Source organism: Arvicanthis niloticus, chromosome 21 (genome assembly GCF_011762505.2).
Source record: "Arvicanthis niloticus isolate mArvNil1 chromosome 21, mArvNil1.pat.X, whole genome shotgun sequence".
NCBI classification, from domain to species: Eukaryota; Metazoa; Chordata; class Mammalia; order Rodentia; family Muridae; genus Arvicanthis; species Arvicanthis niloticus.
In genome coordinates this window covers 33,298,701-33,306,459 of record NC_047678.1, presented here as the reverse complement: position 1 = coordinate 33,306,459, position 7,759 = coordinate 33,298,701, and the positions used below count along the sequence as shown (strand labels likewise).

The 7,759-nt window shown below is 40.7% G+C and overlaps 1 non-coding gene across 1 annotated transcript; it reads right to left on the bottom strand.

The window, feature by feature from the left end:
• Positions 1-6,153: 6,153 nt before the first annotated feature.
• LOC117693932 (small nucleolar RNA SNORA17) lies at positions 6,154-6,285 on the bottom strand. The gene has a single exon (XR_004604515.1). It is a non-coding gene; the product is annotated as a small nucleolar RNA SNORA17 (small nucleolar RNA).
• Positions 6,286-7,759: the final 1,474 nt, after the last annotated feature.

The following is a 7,759-nucleotide window of genomic DNA, read 5'->3' as shown; positions in this document are numbered from 1 at the left end:
TGCTTCATACTTGCTATCCCTGGCTATAGCCTTGAAGGATTTAGTTCACTGGACAGGGTCAGGTGGAAGACAGTGAAGATTTGAGTCATGATGCCTGTGTGTTTGTGTGAGGGTATGTGCAGGTGTCTGAGGAGGCAGACAACAGTGTTAGATTCCCTGGAGCTGCCATTACTGGTGGTAGTCATGAGCTACCGGAGATGGCTGCTGGGAATGGAACCCAAGTCCTCTGGGAGAACATTAATTAAGTGTTCTTAATCACAGGGTCATAACTCCAGCAAGAGAACTCGTTTCTTAGGAGCATTTTACATATCTCATCTTACAAATCATTTCCATACCAGTAAATATAGCTGAATGTTAATAATGTAGAAGTTCTTTGGCAAGCAATGTTCAAGCATAAAAGACATAGGACCTGCATATGTTCTTCTAGATATCATGCGATTTTTTCTAAGAAAACCTATCATCACAGAAGAATCGGACAAAATATAAAGCATTCACATGTCCCCACACATGAATTCACACACACATTTACATGCAGAAGTCTCTAAAAGACATCTAGGCAAGGCACCCTTTATTCTAACATAAAAATCTTAAGTCCTGGTTACACTCATAATATGTAGTTGAAGAAATATGATTCATGCAACAGGCAGGAATGTCCTGATAATACCTCAGGCTTATAAAAGGGAAAAGAAATTCAGTCACTTTGTCATATGAAAGACTAACAAGGACTGAAGAGAGGGATCAACAAGTACAAAAACCTGTCACATAGATGTGAAGATTCGAATTTGTGTCCCCAGATCATACATTAAGCTGGACAAGATAGCCTGCTCTCTGTATCTCCAGTACGCCTATGACAAAGAGGGAAAGTGGAGGCAGGAGACACCCCAGATGCTTGAGGGACAAGCTAGCTTGGTGTAAGCTGAAACAGCAACAAAAGAGCCTTCTGATGATAACATCTGGTGCTCTCCTCTGACTCCCCACATGTATCCCTACATTCACACACACACACACACACACACACACACACACATACACACACACACACACACACACACACACACACACACACAGAGGGGGGCGTGGGGGAGGAGAGAGACACTCAACACTCTCAGGCAGGCTCAATCTCTGGAGTAAAAAAGAACAAGATACAAGCTTCTACTGTGATGAAATTTCTGAATTTCTGTCTTTCTTCCTATAGGCATTCATCTCTCGTTGACTATAGTTTTGGAAGAACATCTACAAAGATTAATCACATAGGCATATTCCTGAGAAAACATATGAACTATAAACTTTTTATTCAAACCTTAAGGTTCTTCATTGCCCAGTTCACCAGCATTTTACAGAGATTTCAACTTAAATGCTATTTACACTTGGAAAAATTTGAAACAGCGTTTCAATTCAGATCATCTTGATGGCACCCCAGTCTCTCTGTCTTCTGCAGTCACTCACTCAAGCACCCATTAAGAACATACCTGAGTAATGAGTCAATCAGCCTCCTGTATCAGGAGAGTATGAATGGCACCTTCCATCACTTGTTCAATATACCCTACAGTATTCAAGGACAGTTTTCAATAGCAATTTCTATTAGACAAAAATGATCCATTCAGCATCAGAAATAAAACAGAACTAAGTCAGACTGTTAAGAGCTGTTTGACTCTTGAGTTTCCTTGTAATAAGGTTCATGTTTTAAAACTATATACAGCCTGTTTCTTGGAGATCAGTCTTACTTTATTTATTTTTATTATTCTTATTTATTACTCAGGGAGCAAATCCCTAGTTTGATTTTTCTCTTTTGGGAAATTTAAATACATCACATTCCCTCCCGTTCATTTTCTATGTGGATTCTAGAAATTTATAGACTTCATTAACAAAGACAAGAATTCCGCACCCTGCCTGTGTATTCCTGGTGCATGGCACTTCCAGTTTGTCTTCTTATTTTTTTACACCATCCCATTCAGACTCTTGCTCAGCAGAGGGACATCTCAAAAGTTGAATCTTAGATTTGTTAAAATTCAAAATTGCAGATTTATGGAAAGTTTCAGAGTTGACTTTGTCTGTCTGCTAGCATAGAACTACATATACCTTTCACTCCACTAACTTTGAGAATCTTCAGGTGGTGCTTCACTGTAAACAAACATGGCTGATTTTAGTGTTTTATGCAATTATTTATTTAATTGGAAGTAAATCCATTCTATTCTTCATTCTCTTTATCAATATTATTAAAGGGTTTTACTGTAGATGTACTAAGACTAATAGTATAAATAGTATATTTTACACAAGGTTACAACTAACGTGTTAAGATCTAGGTCTTTCAAATGGATACACACTCAATAGATAGGGGAACTGTCCAAGGTTATTTCAAGAAAAAAAGGTATTTGAAACTTACCATAATTCTATTATAAACTCACTTTGCCTCACTTTTTTTTATATATACAATGAGCTTCACTGTATTGTTCACATTTCCTCCTAGAAATAAGGAACTTATTGTACTGGACATGACCTGAGCTGTGGAGTTAATGTATTTAACTGTCTCCAGGTGGAAGAGGCTTCAAGGGAGAGTAACAATCCACTGTCAGCACTAACTGGGGGAATTCTTCATGCCTGACTATTCACTGTTATCCAAAGAGAATCTAATTTATACCATTTGTCTCCCACTCTCTTGAAAGCAGTACAATAGGAAAAAGGCTCCTTTTAAGGAGATGTCGCAGATTGGCCATCAGCATGCTGGAGGAGTCCTTCAATCTGAGCATGCACAAGCACTAAGAGGCTTCCTTTCTCATCTTGTGAAGCATGGCTAATACACAGAATGCTGACTAGCAGCCTTGCCAATCTGGTACCTCCAGATGGTGGGGCGATGCAGATTTATAAATTGGATTGCTACCTTTTCTGAATGTATCATATATTCTCGACTCATTTTTCTCCTTACTGTATGCCTCATTAGGTGGAAAGTTTCAAAGATGCTGGATAAATTGTGCATAAACTGGCAGCCAGGTGTCATGAATAACTTGACTCAGCCTCCCTAAGACTCTGATTTATGCTTGGGCATTGTCTCAGGTTATCAGATTCCATCTCAACATTCTATCATTTTTGAATCACTGAGGCCTTTAATGTACATGTATGGCCCCCTAGTAAAAGTTGGAAAGCATTGATTGATTGATTTGGAAATATTAAATGCATTTTCTCATGCAATGCTATGCCATTAAGCCTTTGATATTTTCATTGGAAAGTTGGAAGTAGCTAGAAACCGAAATGGCGAAGTTGCACTTTCATTCAAGGGAAGTAGTGAGTACTGAATTTAACACAAATTTATGAACTGTATACATGGCAGACACGATATATAGGCAGATTACTATTTTGTTTTAATGTGGAATAGTTATTTCTGGTAAATTAAAGTTACATAGTCACATCGCATTCCATGGGTTCTTGAAAAATAGATGAACATGAAACTTAAGCCCTGGAAGAGCTTTGTAAGTGTGAAGTTCCATTTGAGGTGAAGAGGAACTCAGCCATGACTTTCAAGTCAAATTGCTAGATAGACTCTCATCTCCATACAGTAGTCCAAAGTTTAATTCAGTTTTCCAAAAACTTGATTTGAATAACTAACAAGGCTATTAGACCATGGTGCCATTAGGTATTCTGTTGGTACACATAAGAAGAGACACAAAGGACAATCTGGAAGAAACCAGCAGAAGCAGGCAGAGCATCTTATGGTAAGAAAAAAAGGGGAAATCAATTGCAAATGAAGTCGTGATTGTCAGTATCAATGGCAGCTTGGCAGGATGGACCACTGGACATGCCTGGGAGAGAAGCTCTAGACTGGGTTTGTTGAGGTAGGAAGATCTCTCCTTAAGTCTGCTTATATCATTCTGTAAGCTGCGGTCCTAGAACTGAATATAAAGGAGAAATTATTATGATTATGTCAGTGTCATAGTTTTGCCAACTCAACACACAGTCATCAGAGTGCAAAGCTTTGATGGAGAAATACTCTAGAGAGAATCCTTAATATTAATTGATACAGAAGGGCCTGACCCAACTGTGAGCAGAATTGTTCCTTAGTCAAGTGGTCCTAGGCTGCATAAGAAATCTAGTTAAACGTAAGCTCATGAACTAGTCAGCAAACAGCCTTCCTCTATAATTTCTGCTTTATGTTCTGCCTTCTCATGAATGGGGTCTTTTAAACTTTGTATTGGTTCTTTGTGGATTTCACATCATGCACACCAATACCACTCATCTCTCCCTCCCCTGTTACCCACCTTCCACCCTTCCAACCTCCTCCCCAATAGAGAAAAAAATCTTGTTGTGGAAGCTGTAGTGTGTCACAGTGTGTCCCATAGTATACCCCTTTGTCCACACTTCTTTGTTTGCAAATGTTTATTGCAATGAATTGTCGGTCTGCCTTCTAGGACACTATCAATTCTGAAAGTTTTCTGGGACTCCTATCAGATATACTATTTATTGCCCCGTGTCATGCAGATCCAAATGGATCTGTAGGATCAGCCCCTTCAATGCACTCCATCAGTTTATTGAGAAGGTGGATGTTGGTGTAGGCCAATTTAAAGCCCTGAATCTGGGCTTGCAAGTATAGGAGCTAGTCTGTGCACAGAGCACTCTCCTGCTCTCATGCCATAGTGAGCAGGCTCACCTGAACCTCCCACACAAGGCAAGTTCTACCCTGTTGTAAAGGCAAGATTCAGAGTCTGCCCTCTGAGTGTTGTAGCTGTTAAGAGTCATGGCCCATTCCCTGACTCTCATGACCCCAGGGCAAGCTTTCCCATCTGCCCTAGATAGTGAGGGATAAACAAGGGGAAGAGAGTGTCTTTCCCTTGTGTGTGCCACCACCCAGCAGACAAGAGGCAGGACCAGCTCTCCTGCATTCATATCCCCAGGGCTGGTTCACCTGCAATACCCACATCTAGGGTCAGCTCTACTGTGCTGCCCAGGTGAGCTTCAGGTCCTGTTCTCCTGAGTACTACAACAGGTGAGGGGCAGGGTCAGCTCTCCTGCTTACTGTGGCTGGCAAGGAGCATGGTAGTGGGAATCTATCCCTTGCCCATGTCACCTCACCACAGACAAGTGGCAGTGTCAGTTGTCTCATGCTCACACCTTCCAGGCTGGTTTGCTGTCACTCCTGCCACTAGGGTCAGCTCTACTATGCTGCCCAGGTGAGATGTAGGTAGGGCTTGCTCTTATGAGTGCTGCATCTGGTGATGGGCAAAGCCAGTTCTTCTGCATTCATAATACCAGAGCTAGGTCTCCTGCCTGCTGCAGGTGGTGAAAGGTAAGGGGTGAGTTGGGTATCTCTCCCTCATCCATGGCCTTATGGGAAATATGTGGTAGGGCCAGCTCTCTCACAACATATCCTCAGATTAACTTAGTTACAACTCATACAATGTGCAGGACACGCTCTCCCAGGTACTAAAGCTGGATCAGGGTGAGGTTAGCTCTCCTGACTCTCACAATATCCAGGTGAGAAGTAGAGTCAGTTCTTCCCAGCCCTCAGAAAGAAATATGTTCCTGGGCAGCAGTCTAGACCAGGGACATCCTCCTGGCCTTTGGTGGTAACAGACCCCTGCTGTTGCAGGGTCATGGACCCAGACATGGCCCCTGGTAGCAGCACAGGCCAGAACCCCAGCATTGTCCTAGGTGGCATCACCAACTACTAACATCAGCCTGTTCCTCACTATTTTCTAGTCTCCAGTGCTGCCTCCTTATTGTGCCCACATCCTTCTGAATTTCTTTCTTTTCCATTTCTGCACCACTTACTTACTCCCCTTACTGGTATCCAGTGTCTCTGAATATCTGGGGTCAACCCATGAGTGGTCTCAGAAGTGCTATGCCCTGATCAAGCATTATGGTACCAGGCAGAGGTCATCTTTGGCATGATCTACTCCCCCAGGCCTGTGCAGCACTAGTATTGGTGGTTGTTTCAGACTTGTTCCCTGTCTTGGCCTGATTGCATGTGTCTGGTGATTGTTTTGGGCTCGTTTCTTACCTGGCACACCAGAATGAGCCCCTGAGAGGGTCATCCGTCTCAGGGTTACTCCCGAACAGGAGCTGGTGGTCCCAGGCAGAATTCTTCTAATCTTTGGCTTGCTCCCTATCCTGGACCTGCCTGGTTCTGGACTGGTGATCACGTTAGGCTTGCTTTTGTCAGGGAATATTAGGCTACTAATCATTCAGATGTTCACAGGTCAGAGCACTGAGCATAGACATCGCCTCTCTCTTCTCTGTCATCTACTGATGCACATATGACACAGTAGCCACAGCTGCAATGCTTTTAGAGGCAGGTTAGTGATGGATTTTATCATATAAGTTTAAATAATCCCTAAATTGCTCTAGATTTGAGTGTTTATCACAGTAATGGAATCCAAACTAGAACAAGCAACACTCAGCTTTCTCTGTTTTCTGATATAGACACAATGTAACAAGCTGCCTGTGCTTCTGCTGCTATGGTGTGAAATAGTGGACTGTATCCCCTTATACTGTGAGCCAAAAGAAACCCTTCCTACCTTAAGTTGATTCTGTCAGTTATTTAATCATAGGAATTAAAAAGGTGCCTAATATGTGTGCCAAGTACTTGAGCATTTTATCTAACTTTAATTATTTGAATTTAATTTAATATTTTATCACAACGTGTCCTTCATATGTAGGGCTCTTGTGAATTAAAAATTCAAGCATTAGATCAGGGTGTACATAGGAAAGAATTAGAAAGCATAAATAGAAGAATAAATTCTACAAATAGTAATTTAAAAAGTAAAGTCTTATTTGATAGTCTATGATATGTTTCAAGCAAAAAAATAAAATAAAATAAAATAAAATAAAAGCCCAAAGGACAATAACAACCATAAAGAAAATAAATACCTTAGAAATTAGTGATGCTATTACAGAAAGCATTTAAAACATTTAACATTTATAACAGATTAATGTTTTTATTGACAATTAAATTATTTATCTGGAAGGTAAATTTGTAGTATTCTGATAATCCATATAAAAATGGTAAAGGATCCTTGCCAAGGTAATTTAATCTACCTTGCAAAACAACTTTATCCCAAACTCACTCTTTAATAAAAGCCAATCATCCCCGATGCAAATCTCTTTTCTCAGCAGTAAATCAGAACGCATACCTACATGTGCATTTGGCTCTATAGTGTCTATAGGTCTGCAGATGTAGGCAACAGAAAGTATATATAGCATACTGACACTAGGTTTTACCTCAGAAGAACATGTATAATCCCATTAAATCATATTCATCTGTGTCTAGTGATAGGGACAATATCTATAGAAAAGTGTTACTGATGGTGACCCTCCACTGTGTTCCAGTGCAAAGTGAAACAATTTGTTAACTGTAAGCTTTGCTTCTGTTGTGGAAGAAGTGGGCAACCTGGAGTAGACATTTAGATTAGAGGGTTGGAGAAAATAGACCAGTGACACTCTACGCTTCTAATGAGAGTGCTAAATGGAGAAGAAAAGGAACAAATGAGGCAGAGATGATAAAAGCTATCCAAAGAGAAGTGTTCATAAAGAAGTGCTGGCATAATTGAAATGACCTGCTCAGCAAGCAGCTGAATTAACAAAACAGTGTCCAAGTTTACACACGCTGAAACTCCACTGCCAAAGACGGAGAGGAAACATAAACCCTGTAAAGAGTAAGAGAAAGCTACTCATGAGGAAACTGAACATAGACTATGATCTATCATCTCAGTAACATTGGGTCCAGATAAGAAGGGGAAAATGTTCTCAAATTCTGAAGGAAGGGAATCAG